Source organism: Chlamydotis macqueenii, chromosome 1 (genome assembly GCF_036417535.1).
Source record: "Chlamydotis macqueenii isolate bChlMac1 chromosome 1, bChlMac1.mat, whole genome shotgun sequence".
Classification (NCBI taxonomy): domain Eukaryota; kingdom Metazoa; phylum Chordata; class Aves; order Otidiformes; family Otididae; genus Chlamydotis; species Chlamydotis macqueenii.
The window spans coordinates 187962290-187970744 of record NC_141556.1 but is presented as its reverse complement, the minus strand read 5'-3'; positions in this window follow the sequence as shown (position 1 = coordinate 187970744).

Sequence of the window (8455 nt, the reverse complement as noted above, 5' to 3'; positions counted from 1 at the left end):
TTCTGAAAAGAAGCTACACAAATTTAGGGCCAGTGCTTATTAACATTTTTATAAATGGTCTGGACATGGGAATTGTATGTACATTAAGTAAGTTTGTTGAGAATACTAACCTAGGAGGAGCTGTGGACTCCCTCAAGGGTAGAGAGGCTTTACAGAGATCTGGACAGAGCTGGTCAATCACCAACCATATGAAATTTAACAACAGCAACTGCCGGATTGTCCACCTGGAATGGTGGATAATCCTGGTTGTAGGTACAAACTGGGGGATGAGAGGCTAGAGAGCAGCTCTGTGGAAAGAGAACTGTTGGTTTGGGTTGTCAGCAAGTTGAATATAAGTCAACAATGTGCTCTGGCAGCCAAAAAGACCAACCATCTCCTGGGGTGCATCAAGCGAGGGAGTCGATTTTCCCACTCTACACTGCATTGGTGCAGCCCCACCTCAAGTACTGTGTGCAGTTTTGGGCACCTCAATGTAAGAAGGGCATCAGACTATTAAAGTGTGTTCAGAGGAGGGCAACCAAGATCGTGAAAGGTCTTAAGGGCAAGACTGATGAGGTCACTTGGTTTGTTCATCTTGGAGAAGAGAAGGCTGAAGGGTGATCTCATCCCACTCTACAACTTCTCCAAGGAGGGCAGCAGAGGGGGTGGTGCTGATCTCTCTCTGGTGACCAGCAATAGGACACAAGGAGATGGAATGAAGCTGCATTAGGGGAAATTCAGATTGGACATTATGAAAAGGTTCCTCACTAAGAGGGTGGCTGGTCGCTGGAATAGGTTGCCCAGGGAAGTGGTCACGGCAGCAAGCCTGTCAGAGTGCAAGGAGTGTCTGGACAATGCTCTTAGTCATATGATTTATTTTTAGGTAGTCTTGTGAGGAGCAGGGAGTTGGACTTGATGATCCTTAAAGATCCCTTCTAAACTGAGATATTCTATGATTTATAATTCTATGAATTATTCCTTCGTACAAGGACAAGCTGTGACTTTGTGGACACGCTGGGGTCCAGCATGGAGGGAAAAGGAATATGTTTAGGAGAGGACAGAAAACAAAGGAGATAGGGCAAAGGCATGGGCTGCTTGGGTTTTCTTGCAAAGATGGCATTCATCATGCTTCCACAAACAAGAAGTGCAAGCCATATCTCCAAAGGACTTTCTCATGGACAGCAGAGACTCCAAAAAAGTGGGGTCATAGAGGGCAAACAACATCAGCGTCCAAAACTAAGGGAAAACAACAAATGCAGTCCTTCAATGCATAACTTCAGGACTGGCTACTAAGCACAGAAAGACAATTTTATCTCTCTATAGGAGCGTTAAGCTATGGCTTCATGTTTATCTCTATGCTCCTTCTAACCCCAAAATTTTCCACATCGTTGTGCTTAAACAAGCTTTACACTCAACATTCAAGAACTATGATAGGGCATGTGAGTTCCCTTCATCCATGTTATGAAGAACTGCTTGGCAAGTGATCTCTAAGTATCACTAAATTCCTGATAAGCTGCCATACTTAGCCCAAGGACAAGAAACTGTACAGACATTTGCATATCAATTTTCTACCAGTGGCTTTTACAATAGGAGCTAGAGTTGGGCAGCCGCAGCATACATTTATAAAGCTTACAGCTGTGTTCAGTGATAAGATAAGAGGTTCTTTTGTAGAGACCACAGTAAAAGCTTTGTCAGTGACTGAAATGACGCTTTTATCTCATCATGAAAGATGCCCCTTCCAGTGGAAGTCAAGCTGGCATGACGTTACAATTTGAATTGGTTTTATTTCATGGAAATGAGAGGGTAGAATCTTGCAGCTTTATGAAGTAGTCTGTCCTTTTTTATTAATATTTGTAACATTGAAAGAAAATTGACTGCAAAAGAAAGATTTTATATTCATCTATAGACTTGATTATCAGCATCCCAATGTTATCCAATAAACAAAACAAATAACTCCAAAGGTGGAAATGGAATATGCAATATCACAGTGCAACCGTGGAGATGCTGTGGTTATGGCCGAGCAGAAATTTGCACTATAAACCTCTTTTTTATTATCATTTTGATACTTGTAGTTTTCTGAAGGAGAATTTTCCCAGGCTTTCTCTAAACCCACAGGCACATTTGGGTGTTAATTTGTTAAAAGTCTGTGACCTTTCTCTCAGTTTCTTAACACCAAAGGGAAGGACTGAAAAATCACCCCATAACTGTGAAGTCATCCATTAGGGAATGATTTTGAGGTTTTCGATATACCATATAAATTTGTTCTTACCTAGCTTTAGTTCAGCATCTAGTTTAAGCTCATCATGTAGCTCTATCACCAGTGACTGATAGACAGAAACCCTAAGAGGACCACTCTTTTCACCCATGCTGACACCTATTTTCCATTCACTTTTGAAGACTCAGTGTTGAGCTTAGATAAGCTGGTGACTTAATAGATAGTTTGAATAAGATGAGATTAATTCCACCCAGAATTTAAAGAATTACTTTTGTTTTAACTTGTAGGGAAAGGGTCTAGGACTTCTGTCTACACAGTCTATTGAAGAGAAGGCAAACAATGATACAATTACAGTTTATATGGGCTCTTAGGGGATGTAACCTTTGATTATGTTTGCTTCAGCCTGTCAGGCAAGCATCTAATTGCTGGAGGGTGAAGCTGAGGTACAGTTTTTAATTGTGAGTAATTAAGGAATGGAATGAGTTATCAAGGGTGGTGATCAGTTCTTTACAACTGGCATTTTAAATTGAGTCCTAGTTGTGGAGGATGTTTGTTTTGTGCTGGTTTTTTGTTTGGATTTTGTTTGGTTTTTTGTTTTTGTTGTTGTTTGGTTGTTTTGTTTTTTTTTAATTGATACAAGAGTTAACTCCAGGAAGCCCTTTGGTCTGTCTTTATACTCCTTGTTCTAGGTTATATCAACCTACCATACCCCACACCTTTGAATTAATAGTCAAGTTTCTTTCACTCAGCTTTAGCAGCTTAAGAGTTGGACAATCTATGTTATCTATAGTCAATAGAGAGAAATAGGTTCTTCCAGATAGACATTTTGAATATAATTCTAACAACTGCTAATGTGGGTGATCGGGCTGATCTGCAAGGGTATCTATGGAAATAATTCACATGTGTAAGCTTTATAATCACAAGGATCCTAAGGAAAATGTAAAATCTTATGGTCATGGCAATTGCTGAGAGCCATTCCCGGAGCACCTTCACGTACTGGCAGACCAAGTGGACCTCTTCTCTGTGCTGCTTTCCAAGATAGAGTTCTCTTCATGTTATTATAAAATTCCACATATGATCAAAGAAAAAAAACTTGGCTGTGATAGTGTAAGGCAAATCATGACAAATTGAATGAAATCCTAATAGTGCAATTCAGATAAAATTTCTGCTGAAATCCACATAAGAAATGACTTAGGAAGGGCTATGTGCAAAATGTAGTAGATTCTCCTGATATACAAATCGTAGATCTGGATTTTCTTATCCATTTTAATTCATGGAACAGGTTGCCCAGAGAGGCGGTGGATGCCCCATCCCTGGAAACATTCAAGGCCAGGTTGGATGGGGCTCTGAGCAACCCGATCTGGTTGGAGATGTCCCTGCTCCTTGCAGGGGGGTTGGACTAGATGACTTTTGAAGGTCCCTTCCAACCCAAACTGTTCTATGATTCTATGATTCTATATTCCTTGCAGTAAAGAGAACACTTGAAGTCTTTAGTCAGGTGTACAGACAGAAGTGATAAGAACTGTGCAAATATAATTTTCTTTTACATGTGTTAAAGGTATTATTAGTTCCAGATTATTAAACGTACTTTGCCTGAGTAAAAATTTAATATTGCAGGGTATGATGCTAACTATTGTATAATACAAATGACAAGTAAAAGCATGCCTCATTATTGCAGTCTTACATTCAGTAACAAGATAGCTTACCAGCTGTGCTCTTCTGCTGTGGTCCTCACATAGTAATTAATCTATGCATTAGAGGTCAGACCAGACATCCTGCCCTTTAATTTTGAAATCTCAGAGTTCTGTTCAGGTAACTAATATCTCACTGGGCCAGCTATTGAAATTTCATCTCTAGGTATATGGGAAGAAAAAAAAACATCTTTGCAGACTGTGCAACAGCATAGGTCTAAAGGGCACAGATTTGGCCTCCTTTATTCTGACAGTAGAGAAAATTATTCTTCTCAAAAAGATGAGGTCAATATTATAGAGCTCTAGAGTTCACACTTCAGTTAATGTCTGTTTTTCAGAAAGCCATCTATGGGAAATTTCAAGACTTTTTCCATTCCCTGCATGAGCGTGGTGCCTTATGTATAAAACAACTGCAGTCCAACGTAGCATATCAGTGGGATTTTATGTTATATTTTCATCTGTTCTCACATGGTCAAAGTCCTACAACCTTTGCTTCAGCAAAACTCCCAAAAATGGCTGTGCAAATGTTGTTAGGATAAGGATAGTGAGTCTGACAAGTAATGGCACAGCAGACATTGAACTAGAGCTTGAACAAAAAAAAAAACAATTCCTTTTCCACCAGTTCTGACACTTTCTTCCCTTTTAAATAAGGTCAAAAAGCTGAAAGAGTAGAACAAGCTCTGAAAACAGATCTGAAAACTCTCTAAAGTATTTTTTTTTTTGATACATAGAAATGAAAGTTTCTGCTGTTCCCAAATTGAAAGGTTTTATTTAAAATTAAGGTGACATTGAAGTGCATCTTCCCAAGCAGCCATGGCACACATTACAATTGCAGTTGCAATGCCTGAGATCCTCATTCTCTCCTTGGATGAGGCTACTTGGCAGATTATGAGAGCTCTATGTACTAAGTGAGACACAGAGCTCAGTTAAAAAGATTTACACTGTATTTTAACCTCAAACTGCTCACATCAAAACATTTCAGCGGATGAGAGTGTTTTATTTTTGAGTAAAATCCATTTTGATGAAATCAAATATATCTGGGATATATTTTTTTCAGAAGAAAATTAGAAAGACAGAAAAGTGTACAAGGAAAGCCAGACTTCCTCAGGAAATTGTTTATTTTGCTGAAACAGCATTATATCTAGAAAAATCATTTCAGTGGAAAAATTCACAATATTCAGAATGACACAGAATTTTTTGATGCTCCCTTTCCACAAAAGAATGAGATACTAATTCATTCCCAAGAGAACTCGGGGGATTTGTTGTTTGTTTTGTTTTTAAAGGAGGATGTATATTCAGTCCCATTGGAATCGAAAGAACATCTCAGACCTGCATAAAAACGCATTCCAAAAGATGTCAAGAGGAAAGCTTCTGCAGAGCCAGCCTCTTCAAGAGCTTATTACAGCCAGTGCTTCCAACTGATAGCTTTAATAAGAGCTGAATTTATACACAAACATTTAGAAAGCAAATAAATAAATAAGTGGGGAGGAGAAGATAACTTCTCAGTGTTTGATATAATATTACGAGCACAGCATTAGAGAAAACCATGCATCTGGTTTAGAGTTGGTTTATATTCTTTTCTTGTGTGTGCATTTTATGCACATAAAAATTAACAACCTTTGACTATCCATTTGTATTTATAACATCTGCAGTACCAATGGGTGCAGTTCTAGCTTCTCTGTCCCAGGCTTGCTAAGCATCCTAATTTGGAAAGAAAATGCCAGATAACTCTCCAGGGGAGCATCCACAATGTCAACGACTCTTGATTCCTAGACAACCTAATGTCACCAACGTGAAGTCTGTAATGAAGGAAGTCCCACTGGCAGTGGAGCAGGGTACAGACAGAAATGCCGATCTTTGCCACGAATCGTGGTAGAACTAACTGCAGTCTGAGACTGGAGTGGCCTTTCTGCTTCAGGGTAAAGAATATATTTTGACTATGGGAATTTAAAAGATCATTGAACAAGATGAGCTCAGAAAACTATATTCACGTTATGACTGCTCACCCAGTGGTCCTTATCAGAGCTGGGTGGATTCCCCCAGAGACCCTTGTTTATGGACAGTAAGGGCTTTCTACCCCAGTTTCTTCCAAGAGGACACTGGAGTTCACCACTGCCTTACAGAAAAAAAAAAAAAAAAGAAAAACTCAGCAAGAAAATAAGGTCTCCAGAGAACCACTGGTACAAATCCCTGAATTCAGCCAGTGGGACTATTATTGTGATATTTTTAAGCAAGATTTAAAAAAAAGAATTTTATTCTTTGCTACAAATGGCTGCAGTTAAAATGTTCCAGGTGGTGTGCAGCTGGTTCAATTCAACTATTTCCATTTGCAGATAGATTCTCTAGCTGTGAGGAAGATGCTAGTTGTTTTGCTGATAAATTCAAGATTTCTTTTGAGCCTGCTGTGCTATGGGGGAGCAGGGGAGTATATCCAGAGGGAAAATGAAAAGTTTCTGATGAGCTGCATCCAGTAATATAGTGAAACTGCATCTGCCTGGGATTGCCAGCCTGTACTTTTGATGTTAGCCCTTCCTAACCAGGAACAGGCACAAGAGAGATAGTGGATTATGATGGAAAGCTGTTTTCGGAGAAGTATTGGTGAGGAAAAGGCTATGGAATCATAGAACCACAGAATAGTTTGGGTTGGAAGGGACCTTTAAAGGTCATCTAGTCCAACCGCCCTGCAAGGAGCAGGGACATCTCCAACCAGATCAGGTTGCTCAGAGCCTCATCCAACCTGGCCTTGAATGTTTCCAGGGATGGGGCATCCACCACCTCTCCAAGAAACCTGTTCCAGTGTTCTAGCACCCTCATTGTAAAAACAAAAAATTCCTTATGTCCAGTCTGAATCTGCTTACTTCTATTTTAAAACCATTACCCCTCGTCCTATTGCAACAGGCTCTCCTAAAGAGTTTCTCCCCATCTTATAAGCCCCCTTTAGGTGCTGGAAGGCCACTATAAGGTCTTCCTGGAGCCTTCTCTTCTCCAGGCTGAACATCCCCAACTCTCTCAGCCTCTCGTCATAGGAGAGGGGCTCCAGCCCTCTGATTATCTTTGTGACCCTTCTCTGGACTCACTCCAACAGGTCCATGTCCTTCTTATGTTGGGGGCTCCAGATCTGGACACAGATGGGGTCTCATGAGAACAGAGTAGAGGGGAAGAATCGCCTCCTTGGACCTGTTGGCCATGCTTCTTTTGATGCAGCCCAGGATGCGGTTGGCTTTCTGGGCTGCAAGCGCACATTGCCAGCTCATATTGAGCTTCTCATACACCAGCACTCCCTAGTCCTTCTCCTCAGGGCTGCTCTCTGTGTCACAAAGCTGAGGTGAACATTGAGTTAGTTGAGCTGGGAAATCCTCTTTCCAGTCTGTGGGGAAAAGTCCCGTATACCCCAAATGTGCATTGCACAAAGCAAAACCTTTGATAAGGGTGTCTTTGAGACTGCTGTCGATACTGGCTGTGCCCAGGCCCTGTGCCTGTACCCAGGCACTGAGGAGCACACTGCGGCTGTCTGCGGAGCACAGAAGGTCCCAGAGCACTTCAGAGGAAAAACAAATCTGGAGGCAGACCTTCATGAACAACGAGGAAATAGCCAAGGCATCCATGTGACAGAGAAACATTAATTTGGGCAGAATTTCCTTCACTTTAGTCCTTCTTGTCAGTTGTGAAAACCCTGCAGGTCTACTTAGTTGTTGCAGAAACTCTCCTCCACAACACCGATGGCTTCTTTACAGATTTTACACTAGAGAAATTTTCAGCTTGAAAATCTATTTTGCCAAGCAGGGGTGTCAGTTTGTTTATTTGTTTGTTTCAGTAAGATGAACAGCACCCGACTTCAAAAAAAAACCTGCAAGCTTCATGCTTGCTGCGCTGTGGGTTGAGTTTACCTTGGCTAACTCATGCTCTCAGGAAATGAAATAAAAACTACATGGAGAGGAATATCTCCAAAATGAGCAAAGCAATAGAGATCGTTCTTAGCAATCAATACTGGCTGTGTGCAACAGTGGAAAGAGCTAGGGCTCAGTGCTCCTGTGATGCTTCTTGTCTTGGTCTGACTTACAGTTAATAATGTACAGGAAAAAAATACTAAAGGAAAAAAGTAAAGGAAAAACATTTCTCTCTGGAAGAATAGAAATGTTTTTTTTTCTGTAGAGGTTAAATATCCTGTATTACAAAGAAGAGAAGAGAAATGGCTGCCAAAGAGACAGAGCCAACAGGTGATGTGAATTGTTAGTATAGTTCAAGTCAAAGCCTGCATGTGCTTTCTGAGGGCACTGTCACTCAAAGCTACAGTCTCATCTCATCTACCAAGCCCCTTGTTCCCCTCCCTGCAGTTCCTCCTACCAAACTAAACTCACTTTCTTTCTCTTCCTTTTTGCCATGTTAATTTTAAGTTGGAGCAGGTCTTTCTACCCGTCTTGGACCCAGACTGTGGCAGGCGTGGAGGAGCTGCAGGCCAGGGGTGAGCAGCAAAGCTTTTTGGGGCTAGACCCATCTACACTGGCTTAAAAAGTGTTCATCAAGCACAGCCTTACTTCCAAAGGCTTTGACCCTGTATCTTGGTTAGCCT